Source organism: Parasteatoda tepidariorum, chromosome 7, assembly GCF_043381705.1.
Source record: "Parasteatoda tepidariorum isolate YZ-2023 chromosome 7, CAS_Ptep_4.0, whole genome shotgun sequence".
Classification (NCBI taxonomy): Eukaryota; Metazoa; Arthropoda; class Arachnida; order Araneae; family Theridiidae; genus Parasteatoda; species Parasteatoda tepidariorum.
The window spans coordinates 68,108,024-68,122,135 of record NC_092210.1 but is presented as its reverse complement, the minus strand read 5'-3'; the positions used below and the strand labels follow the sequence as shown (position 1 = coordinate 68,122,135).

Genomic DNA, 14,112 nt, shown 5'->3' with positions numbered 1-14,112 from the left:
TGTTTATGGTAATCCGCGCTGAATCCTTCTCTTTTTTTGGAGGCAACGCCTGTTTATATAAATTTCTAGTAGTTTAGCAAATTACTTTTTTATGGCTAAATTTGACGACTTTTGGAAAATTAAATGTAATAAATTAGAATATACTTATATAGCTTTTAACAGTTTTACTAAATAATTGTCAATTGTAAATTAATATTCGCTACAAATATTTAGTATGATTCACTGGAAGAAGCACTTTTTTCAATTGGATGATAAGTAAGTATATATTTGAGAATAAACTATGCTAAATCACTATCTCTAGCATAACCAATAAGTATAATAAAACCATTAAATAAGTATAAACCATAAAACCACAAAATAAGTATAAACAAAGTTAAAGTATATCTATATGATTCAGAAATTCTAAGTACTCACCTCTAGAGTGAAAAGTGTTACTGGAAAACGTATAATGACCATCCTTTGAGCACCACTCCAATCTACAAAGCATTTGAAAATCATTATTCTTTCAACAAACACATTTTACCCTCCTATCTGAAAAATCATTTAAAAAAAATTAAATGCTTCGGAGGAAAGGTGTGAAAAATGTTCTTATTTTTTGTTTTACATTAGTTTAATATTAAAATTGTTAAAAATAAAATTGCAAACGATTCTGTTTAAGATTTTATCGCACGCACTTAATTGTTTAATTTTTTTTTCAGGTCAGTAAATAGCGTGAATGGCATTTAGACCAGTGTTACATCACCGAATTCTCATTCCTAAAGTTTTTTCAGTTACGCTTTTAAGAAGTGCTTCTAAAAAAAATTCAATTTCTTAAAATTTAAAAAACAATAACTTTTATATAGGGTTGCAGGCAAAAAGTAATAAATAAAATAATACATGTAACTTAAAAAAATCGAGTTTATGTAGTCTCGGCAAATTTTCCAGACATTATGATCATTTTATATAAAGTTTATCTTAATGTGTGTTGCAACTTATATTAACAATTATAACACCAAATAAATCATCAAATTATAAAATTCGAATAACACTAATTACATCAAATAGATTACTAATAAGGAAAAATTTAATAACAATAATATTACCAAATAAATCACAAACATTTACTGCTCCCACATTAAGGACAGATGGTACAGAGCATAAAATAACATCCATGCCTTATCCAGCATTCGAACCCAAGACCTTTTTGATGTAAGATCTGCTCCCTGCCCACTACATAATCCAGTCGGCACCTTATAACGATTTCAACTATTTTTTTCTAACAACGATTTTTCCGAAAATATATTAAAAGATAGACTTTATAGGAGCTGAATAGATTATGCACCTCGAGGTTGTGCGGTTTCCAAACTCTTCACAACTTCATCGGTTTCGTTACCATGGTTTCACTTTATCTTGCTTATTCTCAAAGTCAGTTTATTCCAATTTCTTACTGAAATGTACTGCCGAGGGTAAAGAGCTAGATTTTCCGAAAACATGCACCTCAGAGGAAAACAATGTGCGTTTTATATAACAAATTATAATATTATTACTTGACTCTTACCAACAAATTTTTAAACATCTCATCACCAGCATAATGAAAAATATATATCACAAAAATCTTAAATTTATATGTGATTTACAAAACAATCAACTACATTAGGCATATGTTTACTTAAGGATATGTAGTAATTTGTAATTAGTACTTAAAAGTACCGAGTACTTTAAGTGATCCCTTCATGGAATTAATCAGTAAATTCAATTAATGTGTAACAATTTATTTTCAATACACAGAATTGAGTGTAAACTGAAATTGCAGAAACAGTGTAACATTTATAAGCTTATATATTACCTTTTTTAAAAATAAAAAAGCAGTCTCATTTTTTCTTTCATTCCTGTAATTGAATGAACATGATAGTCTAAAATTACAAAATATACTCAACTCTCAGTTACATTTATCACGATCTCTATTCGTATCATTTAAAAAATTCCAATCTAAGAAAGATAGGTTGGTAACAAAATTTGGTAGCAATTTATGAACTCATTTAAGATTACTCCCAATTCAGTTTTTTTTAAATGAATGCCAACTAGGTGATATATGAAGATTGATAGAATTTTAATATAGTTTTGCTTCATGATAACATTAATTATGAGTTTCTTACACTACTTAGTTACATTTTTGTGATGTATTAGCTGAGACATACCATTGTTTAAATAATTTCCTAATCTACTTTACATATTATTAAACATTTTCAACCAATACTTTCTGTAAAACGATTTATCATTTTTAAAGGTTTGTATTTTTGTTCTAACATTTTGTTAAAAATTACGATTTATTCATTTATTTTGGGTCAAATTTAGAAAAAAAAAAAGAATTTACTTTATTTAATTCCTAGATTCATTTGATATTCAAATGAAATTTAGATGAATAATGTATTTATTTGCAAAGAATTTGTTTGTAAAGAATTTTATTTATTTTATAAGTAAGTCATAAATAATCTATAAATTTCAGAAAGTTATATTATATTTGAATCTAACATATTTATTGCATTATATAACTCCTTGTTCAGTAAGGATAATGAACACTTGTTAAATATCTTTGATAAGCTTTTAATGCATCTATAAGATAATGGATAGTGTTATTTAATATATATATATATATATATATATATATATATATATATATATATATATATATATATATATATATATATATATATATATATATATATATATATATATATATATATATATATATATATATATATATATATATATATATATATATATATATATATATATATATATATATATATATATATATATATATATATATATATATATATATATATATATATATATATATATATATATATATATATATATATATATATATATATATATATATATATATATATATATATATATATATATATATATATATATATATATATATATATATATATATATATATATATATATATATATATATATATATATATATATATATATATATATATATATATATATATATATATATATATATATATATATATATATATATATATATATATATATATATATATATATATATATATATATATATATATATATATATATATATATATATATATATATATATATATATATATATATATATATATATATATATATATATATATATATATATATATATATATATATATATATATATATATATATATATATATATATATATATATATATATATATATATATATATATATATATATATATATATATATATATATATATATATATATATATATATATATATATATATATATATATATATATATATATATATATATATATATATATATATATATATATATATATATATATATATATATATATATATATATATATATATATATATATATATATATATATATATATATATATATATATATATATATATATATATATATATATATATATATATATATATATATATATATATATATATATATATATATATATATATATATATATATATATATATATATATATATATATATATATATATATATATATATATATATATATATATATATATATATATATATATATATATATATATATATATATATATATATATATATATATATATATATANTGTATATGTATATATATATATATATATATGTATATGTGTGTTTAAATACATATAAAACGTACATTAATTTATTTTGGTTTCTAAAACCCTGTTTTTTTTCTTTCTTTTCAATTCCTGATGATGTTAAAAAATCTTATTTCGACTGAAATTTTATTAAGAACAAAATACTATATTCAACAATATCTTTTAGTTTCTATCCAAACTAAATTATGTAATTATCTGTTAATATACTTTTCTATTTGAATGGGTAATTGTGCCGTTTACTGTAATTCACAATTTTTGTTGAAGTTTTTATAAATGTTTGTACTTAATTTGAGCTAAACACTGTGTACATTAAAAACAATATTCTAGAAATAGCCATGTGATTGTTTTTAAAATGTTTTGTTGATATCAATACAAACAACTTCCTAACGCATATAAATTTTTCAAAGGAAAAGTCTATGCTTAGTTCGAAAGAAATTCTCAAACATAAAATGTTATTTTCTGCCATGTACATACAATTATATAATGGTGAATTTTAATCTTTTGATTCAATCATTTTTAAGGAAATATAATCATTCCTATAAATCATAGTATCCTTTTACAAGGATCCTTTGGTTCACCGCACACTTTTCAAGTCAGGATAGTTTCAACACCACGATATGAAAAAAAAACAATTATGTTTAATAAATACTTTTTCTCCCATTTTAATTATTTTAATATTTTTGTTATGATGCTTTTCTTCAACCATACCTTTCAGTTATTAAAAATATACATAATAACCAATGCATTTATATTATAAAGAAATTTAGATTAATTTTCATGCAAATAACCCATATGGAAAATTAAATAGGTAATTGCATTTTAATATATTCAACGTATCTTTTTGCAGTTTAAATTCAATATTTTATTGAGTATTATTTTTCTTATTTATTATTCAAAAGGTGTTAAATAAATTATATCGTTTATAAATTTAACCTGCAAGCCATTACCTGTGAATATAGTACAGCCAATACTGAGTGAAACAATAGTCAAATTCAAGTCAGATATTTTTATCGAATAAAATATTAATTTCAAATCCAAAGTTATTCATGCTTTTATTATGTATTTTTGAATAACTAAACAAATAAGAAAACTCAATAATAATGAATTAACTTAAATATGCATTCTAAAATCCTTTATAAATTCATTTCAAAGTGACAGAAAAGGGAAAGAATGTACTTATACTTTAAATTTCTAACATAAAAAAATGCTGCTTGTTTGATTTAATCGTTTCTCTTTTCATTATAAAATGATTATTTATTTTGAAGTATATATCAGTTTTTGAAGCAAAACTTAGGAGCGCCACTGTGACACAAATATTTCATATTCATACGAATATCATGACATTGTTTAGAGTTAAGCTCTTGAAATCATAAGCATCCTTTAGTTTATTCATTATAAAGCAATTAAAATTATTAATTATGTCCTTTAATCATTAAAAATTATTTTTATAAAACAAACAATTTTAATAACTTAATGCAATTAAATATTTTAAGCAATTCCTCAGTGGCAAATCCAGCAGCTTATGAACTTTAACGTGTTATCAATAACTACTTCATCTATAGTTCGATAACGTTCCTCTAGAAGTTCCTAACACTCCCTTAATACCCCATATCTATAGTAAATTTTGCCTCTAGGACTAGGTATTCAGTTAGTAATTGCCGAGTTTGTTAATAACTTCCAAAGGGATCTAAAAGGAGATAATATGATAATAATAATAATATCTAAATTCCTATTATATATAATAATAATAGCTACTATCTAAAGGGAGACTGTAAAAGTATCGAAATAAGAATCATAATATTAAACTTTTTTTCGAAATCGCTTACATTTCCAAAAGAATTTTTTTTAAAAGAAAAAAATCCTTAAATTATTTTCTGTAATCTGGAGATTAAAATAAATCACATCTAGCATTACAAAGATGTTAACATGAAGCAAATATCTCTAAACTTTATTCGAACTTTCAAGAAAATAAAATTTTCAATCTTATCTTACAGTTGAATTTATTTTTAAACTTATGCCTGTTTGTTTTTCATGATTCATTTAAAATAAAAATACTTTCAGAATCATAATAACATTTCTAATATAAAATTTAGCGTACACAAATATTAGAAGTAAAACCTCTTGTGTCAAAAGAATTTCATGGTGTATAGAATTTCATAAAAAAAAATATATTGAAGGGAGTATGAATACTTTCAGAAGTATTAAGGGGAAAGTGTGAAAAAATGATTTCCTGAAATTAGAAAATTGCTATTTTTCTGACTTAATTGTGAAATTCCATATTAGATGAAAATAATTTCCTCTTCTTATTTATAACAGGGTAAAGTTTTTTTTCTTTGAAAAGGTCAGGTCAATTATGGTTCCTGTAAGTAACCAACTATAAAACATGCAAAAGAGAAGTATTCAACTACGTCATAAATTAACTAGTTCCTAAATATCCCCAATTATCTATACAGTTTACTGCTTCTGGTGTAGTCTTCAAATCAGACATAACAAAATTTATATCGATTGTATGTAAAGTTCCAAACATATAAAGGTTTCATACATAAAATATATAGGGAAGAGTCGGGTAGCCCCGCCCACTTAAGTATTATTGCTTATATTTCTGTATAAAATTGAGTAATAATCAATATTTCTGTATGTTTCTATTGTTTTATCATCTAATTAAAAAATGCAAAAAGAATAAACCAAAAAAAGAATAGTTACATTAAAAAAATAGAAATTTAAAAAAACATGTTTTTCAGCTCTTTTCAAAATGTGTCGGGTAGCCCCGCCCAGCTACAAAAATTATGTTTTTTGACTGTTTTTTCAGGTGTAAATGAAAATGACCAATGTATTGACAATAGATAAACCTCATTTATCATTTTTATCACAAAATTATTTTATTTATTACATATTTATATACTTTTAGTGAATTCTATCATGTCAAATGTCATACTTTTTATTATTATTAATGTATATTAATAGGTTGTTGTTAAAAATGCATATAACATTCAAATTTAAAGCAATAAAATAATAATCTTTGCAACCGTACATTTATCGACGAAATAAAATTGGGTGCTGATATCCGACATTCATGTGAGCGGGACTACCCGAAATCCAATTTTTTTGTAAATTTGTAATTACTCGAACAACTTTTCACATATAAACTTCTTTCTTTTTGCAAATTAAACTTAAGACTACATACTTTAATGCTGTATGTATAGAAAAAATTATTTTTTCAGTATTAAAATGAAGTTTAATCGAAACATTCAACCAATTTTTCTTAATTTCATGACTACTGTATTCAACATATTTTCAAAACTATTGTTTACCATGTTAACAGCTGCATAAATACTTGAAACTTTGAAAATAATCTTTTTTTAATTTAACAATTAGTGTCCGATGGCCCATTGACTTGAAAAAATATTCCATACATATGAAATTGACAGTGGGCGGGGGTACCCGACACTCCTTTACATATTTCTCCTTTATTCTACAAAAAAATCCATTTTCTCTAGACGTTATTAACAGCAATTTTATAAAATTTTTTATCTCAAAACAAAAACTTACGTTTGTTTCTTACGAGATATCCCAGAAGAATATGCATATTTCCCATTTTTTTTGCTTAGTTACGTATCTAACTGTTGAAGCTGACATAATAAAAAATATATTGAATTAAACTTTTAAAAATTGCCGTTAACAGTGGAATATTAAATCAAATTAAAACACAATAACAAGCTTCGAATAAAACAAAATAAAGAAGTACTAACATGTATATTTACCTAAATGCCATAGAAGTTTTACTACCTGTACCACTTAACTACGCAATTAGTGGAAAAAACTCTTTTTCGAGAAAAAGAACATAGGCATTCTGAGAAAGATTTAACTTTTACAATTTTAATGGAAAAATTTCACCAAATATCAACACATTTAAAAAAAAAAGTAGTAAGTTCCTGATGAACTCATAACAATTTCATAGCATCTGGAAAGCATGTAATATTTTCATGGTAAGAGGGTTTCAAGGATTGATGCAATAAAGAGTTTAGACCTCTGTCTTCAACTGCGTAATTTAAATTCAAGAACATCCGATGTGATAAAATGGAAAATAATTTACACATAACACGTTTTATGGAAGCAATCACCAAAATAACTTATTTGTTCTACATTTCGTTTAAAATTAAAGTTGTATTGGTTCTTATCAAACCCAATTGCTGCAAGCAAATTCAATCATATCGTAATAGATTTCTGTTCAACTGATTAAACTATGGTTTTCACTACTTGTCTATTAGACTGACAATCCTCATAAAATTTTACTACTAAACAAACAGATTTAAAGTTTGAGAATGTACCGAAATGATTATTAGATAGCTTTAACATCTCTTGAAAATAAGATTAAATTCAAAGATATAAAATTTTCGAATATATAAAGGAACATTTTAAGCTCAGAGCTACACATTTGCAGCAAGCTGTGAAAGTCCAGTATATTAACCAGAATTATGAGGACCATTGCACTCTTACTCGCCCTTGCATTTGCAGTCGCAGGTAAAAAGTTTTCTATTTCTTCATTTTTATATCAACTAATGGTTCCTTTAATGATATTTATAAAAGTTTCTGAAGAGGAAGAAATATATATATATCTTTTATTTCAAACTCATTTTCAATTCCCCTTTGATTTTTTATAAATATAGAAGCGTTATAAAGAATAACTTTTTTCTTAGGATAATTATTCTTTATTCGGTACACATAGCATTTACTATAGTAAAGGAATGAGCCCGAAGAAAACCTTTACCTTTTCATATTAGAAAAATCTCTTTTTTATTTTATTTTATAATTTTTCTATTTTTACACCTCCAGAATTCTTTTAAATGCATAAAACATCAGAAAACAATTGTGAACATCGAAAATTTTTATGCCCTTATAAGTATAAACAAAAAATTAAACTTTTTGAACTAATTTTTCTAGGTTTATAATCACAAACTGTCATTCAGTGAGGTTACAGTTACGATGTCAATACCGTAATCAGACGCAGATCTAGTAAATTTTAAAATCAAGAAAGAAGAAATAAATGTCAAAGTAAAGAAAAAGTAAATGTTAAAAAAGAAGAAAAAGTAAATGTTAAAATCAATCAAAATTTTCAACACACATTGCCTAATTTATTTTCGGTGCTGTGTACATCGCACTGCGTTGCATCTGAATAAAGATTTCGATCTATTCTCCAGGTTTTCCAGACTGTAACCCTGTCAAACCGTAATCTCAGGATTAATTAATTGAATTTAACGTATCAGAACTTAGTTTTTTTCCTATGTTTTGCTAATTGAAGATAATTTTTGACTGAAAATAATTAAAGTAAGCCTTTTCATAGATTTTATAACAATTTAACTTCATACTAAAATTTTTCAATTCAGCTATGATACTAATAATTTTGGATGAAAAATAAAGAGCAAATATGGATGGAATTATTAAAAAGAAAAAAATGCTCAATAAAGAAAAAAAGGTTCAATAAGTTTATATGTTAATTAAATAAATGATACTTGTGTCGTTTTTATGATTTTTAATGAAATGTATATAAACCTAGAAAAATTAGTTCAAAACTTTTAATTTTTTGTTTATACTTCTAAGGGCATCAAAATTCTTGATGTTCACGATTATTTTCTGATATTTTATACATNGTTGAAGGGAATGGAGGAAATATTGCAGTGCCAACACTAGGACTCGAACTCCAGTTCTGCCGGTCATGAGATTGACAGATAAATTCGCTCGGCTATGATATGTACGCAGTTGCTTCCTTAGGTGGTTCTAGTTGGTGCGATAAAATTCTGGTTGTTTAACCGTGTTAGATGAAAGCAGTTAATAAACAGTTTTTTTCTCATACTTAACAGTTTCATTACCATTTTATTTATGGTTATTTGACTGTTTTGATTTAATATGGTAAATTAACCGTTGAATAAATTGTTAATTAACCATTTTTTCCCAGAAATTTTTAACAGTGTACTATTAGTTCACACTCTCGCTATATATATTTATATATCTTATTCGAAATTTCTATAGTTAATAAAATACTTTTTAACCATCCTCTCAAGTTCAAATACATTTATTTAATTGATGTTAACACAGTCTTTTCAAATATTGACTCATTGATTAATTTAATTAATTAATTTAATTAATTAATTTTAGTTTTATATGGGAGAAAATATTTCTTTTATATAAAAATATTTAGCAGGATGTAGATTTAGGAATAAAAACCGTGTAGATCTCTGGAAAAAAATTCTCTTTTAGATTATTTTTTAATTCTGGGTCTGAGTCAAGGAGGGAACAAAATGGAAAAAAAATGAACTATTAATTGAAGAACTGGACTGCTCGAAACTCACTAAAAAGGTTCCTTGAAGTTCCTTAAGAAAGGTTCCATCAGAAAGGTTCCTTGTTTTCAAGGAACCTTCACTAAAAAGGTTCCATGAAATTGTCACAAGAGATGGATAGAATGAGAAATTATAGATCACTATCGTCTTCATAAATTACAAACGAAAAAAAAAGAAAAGAAAGCGAATAAATAGTAACAAACAAAAATAATTGTCCAACACCATATATAGAAAGGAAAATTGCAAGGAAATTCGCTTTCTGCTTTGCCACTTAATATTGTGATTCTGTCATATGTATATACATATTTATATTAATTGTAATTATATTATAAAAAGTAACTAAAATAAAAAATTTCTTCGTTGACCTTAATAGGAGCATACTTTTAAAAAAAAATTTATATTACATGTTTATTATAAATTTGTTGAGAACTATTCATTAAAATTTAAACTATCATTTTTTGTGATCTTTTATTTAAAGCAAACACTTAAAAATGTGACACACTGACTCCTTCAATATCTTAATTAGATAGCAAGCTGTCAGAAAGCATCTCAAGTATGTATGTATAGCCCTGGTTAAGGGGCGGTTCCTGCTTTTCTAACAACCTTGGACTTAACTTCTAAAAACAAACGTGCCGCGTTTTTTGGCACCGTCAATCCTATATCTGAAATAATACGGACGCTTGTTTCGGTGTCGTTAAATGAACTCTGCTCACAGCTGCTTTTTAAGTTCGTTTGTCGCCTCTTTAAAATTAATCTTTAAGAAGGTTATTTAACACATAAACGAAGAAAATAAATGAATAAATAAAAATTCTAAGGAGGAAGTAAAGGTACTCTTTCTTTCAAAGAACTTACTCCTCATTAAACTGTTGATTGATAGCAGCAATATTGCTGTTAGTGCCTTTGTTATTCGTTTTATCACAGAGAATGAATATATAAAATGGTGAATCACTCGCGTTTCACTAGTAAATTTAAACTCTACTTGGAAGACAAAGAAACTACTGGATCAAATAACTAGGTAAACTCGCCTTCGTGATATGGGTGGAACCAGGGTTTGTTGGTCCACCTTTCAATTTTTATTTTTAGCTCATTTAACTTCTCACCATTAACATGATTTTTTGGAGCTCTTTCGCCAAGGAAAATTTAAAAAAAAAAATAAAAGAACAGAAGAAAAGAGAAGAAAAAAAGAGGGAAAAACGAGATTTAACTTACACTTATAGTTAAGCTATAATTTTCAACTAGTCTTTCTGCAGTAAAGAATTATCTGGACTTTAGAACTGACAAATTACTAAAATATTTTAAAAGTTATTAAAAAATTCTAATATTCGCCAATTTGGCAACATTTTTTACACCTAAGAGAAAAATATAATAATCAATGCTTTATTCTCCTTTTTTGCAAATTTTTGTGACCCCAGATAAGTTTTTTAGTATTAAAATAATAAGTTTTAAATATTAAAAAATTAGACCCCAAACGCTTTTTATCTTCATAAATATAACAATGCAAAATATAATTTTTAGTAAATATTTATTATTTTCTTTAATAATAGTAGAATCAAATTTGAATTGTAAGGTATGTAATTTTTGCATCATTTTAAAGAATGCAGTTTTCAATGGCAAATTCCAAAATTTGAGCAGAATCGGTCGAATAGTTCCTGAGAGTTCTAATTTTAAAAATAAGGCTTTTTCAATATGGATTTAATAATTTTAACTATATCGATTTATACATTCGAATTTTTCCAATTCTTCTTAAAATTAACTGAGGGTTTTTCATTCGCTCTGGTTTCTTTTTTATAAAGCTCTAATCGAGAAGTTCGTTTTGTTAAAAAACCAAATTCAAAAGAAAAAATATATTTCAAACTAATTTTCAGAGCATTTGAATAAAACTCTTTGAAGTAACTATAATAAATCATTAAAGAATATTTTGAAAAGAATTCGGCTGTGCTTTACACGCTATCTCACGTGGCGATCACAGATTATACTCTTATCAACAATCGCTAAGTGTTTGGGAAGATCTCGAATGCATACAAGTAACCGAGCTTAAATCTTCATAATCCATCACATGAACCCACGTTCTAATGTATCATAAGATTAATAATGAGGCTTACACTGTAAAAACTTATTTTGTATTAACTTTAAAAAAACACTAAACATACTATGTAGAACGACGTGTTGCATTAGCGATGAATGAAAAATAGTTTAGCCATGGTTCCTGTTTAAAATAATCCTCACGATAAGATTAATGATGTTTATGCAAATATATTTGGGATCCTTGTGCTCATGAATGTGTCCAGTGTCATTATGTAACTTTGTTTCTCTTTAATAGAGTTCTGCGTCGGGTTTTTTTTTAATGAAAATTTAGTCCGATTTCGTAAAAGGTCTAAAGGTGAACTTAGGAAATTCGTGTAAATAATATAGATTTTTTAACAAAAGTCAAGAAGTCGCAACATTGACTTTTAAGGATAGTTTGGTGGTGTGGTTGGGTGTTTCTGAGTCGTTTAAGAAGATGCTATTTCTTTATTCACTTTAGTGTCTTTTTTTAGAAACGTAAATTGAAATTTTGACCGATTTCTGAAAATTTCCAATGCAAAATTTAGAGCCGATCAAAATTATTTCAATTAATCAAAATTGAATTCGTTTAAATTTATTATTTCCATACTTCATATTTTTATTTAATCATAATTAAAATAAAATATTTTAATTTATGTACAAATTTATCAATAAATTTAAATATTCAAAGTACATATCAAAATTATAGTAATTAGTAATAGTTTAAATTAATAATTATTGAATTACTATATAAATTTTAATAAAATATTTAAATTTTTGTGTCTGAGATATTAAATTTAAATTCATTTAATTTTTAAGACTTAATTCTTAAATTCTATTAAAATTTTCTTTAATTTCATTATAAAAATAATACTAATAACACATTTAAAGTTTTACTGCCATTTGCCGTCTGTTGAATGCCTTCTTTACTTGGGGTCGTTGTTCCTTCCCACCCCGCACTACACGTCACTGCAGCTGTTACATCACAAGTGTCTTTGTTCGTGAATTTGTAATTTTTCTTAAATATCATAAGAACCGTACCATTCTTCAATATGTTCATTTTGTACTGAAATAATGTTATTTAATGATATATTAAAACCGATTATTCAACAATTTATTCGCATTTAAACAACGTAAACTAAAAATGGGCTGATTTGTTATAAAATTTCATACTTTAAAAACTTTGATTCCAACTATCCATATTATTTATACTTTTTTAAAAACTATCTAGCGCTGCTAGTTTGCTAAACTGAAATTCTGAGTTCAGCTAAATAAACTCACAAAACTAAATAAACTCACTCGCTTTCATTCAAACTGTAATCTATCTTTTAACGCTGTTTTTCGAAGCTCCGTCGCCAAGGAAAATAAAAAAAAGTCATAGTTTAAGTGCCTTACACTCGAAACAGAAAATATAAATAATTATTAATTCTAGTTATGTAATAACTAGTTATGTATATAAATAATTCTAGTTAGATAAATAATCTTGATTTTTAACACCCACCGAATTGAGATTGTACTCAGATATCACACCAACAATGAAAATTGATGCAGGCAAATAAACTATCAAAGATTCCAATTGCAACCAGAAACGATAAAATAAAAATTAAATAAAAAAAGACATAACGAAAAGGTTACTATTTTAAACATATAATTCAGATCTACATCGTCTCTCATTTAAGGGTTAAAGCTTGTATAAACTTAGCAATCAAAAACGAATTCTCCAATACTTTATATTCTATTCTGACATGCTGAACATATCATTATGAGAATAATTGAATGAAACTGCAAAGTGAATTACTAGGGGGAAGACTAACATTGTTTGAAAAACAGCATGTTTTTCATCAATGTTTCTGCATATACACAGAGTAGTCACGAGGATAACAAGAAAGTAGCACTTTAGATGCTCCATCTTGTTACAAACAAATAATTAAGTTGCCATTTACATGCACTCTTGTCTACTGCCCTGAGGTCTTATTCATTGAGAAAAACACATCTTTGTGTTCTTTTTTGAGGAATAATCTAGATGACCAGCTCTTCAAAACATTTTAGTCTTCTCTGGATATGATGAAGGTAAGAGAC

The 14,112-nt window shown here is 24.8% G+C and overlaps 1 long non-coding RNA gene across 5 annotated transcripts in view; it reads right to left on the bottom strand.

Annotated features, from left to right (window-relative positions):
* The window catches only part of LOC122269028 (uncharacterized), a 119,295-nt gene extending 111,632 nt beyond the window's left edge, over nt 1–7,663 (bottom strand). The window contains exons 1-3 of one of the 5 annotated variants that reach the window (XR_011637325.1): nt 7,417–7,431; nt 1,826–1,868; nt 415–531 (exon numbers count right to left, since the gene is read on the bottom strand). This is a non-coding gene — a long non-coding RNA (uncharacterized lncRNA). Of the gene's footprint in view, nt 1–414; nt 532–1,825; nt 1,869–7,404 lie in introns of all 5 variants that reach the window. The other 4 variants (XR_011637328.1, XR_011637326.1, XR_011637324.1 and 1 more) reach the window with 4 other exon arrangements.
* Nucleotides 7,664–14,112: the final 6,449 nt, after the last annotated feature.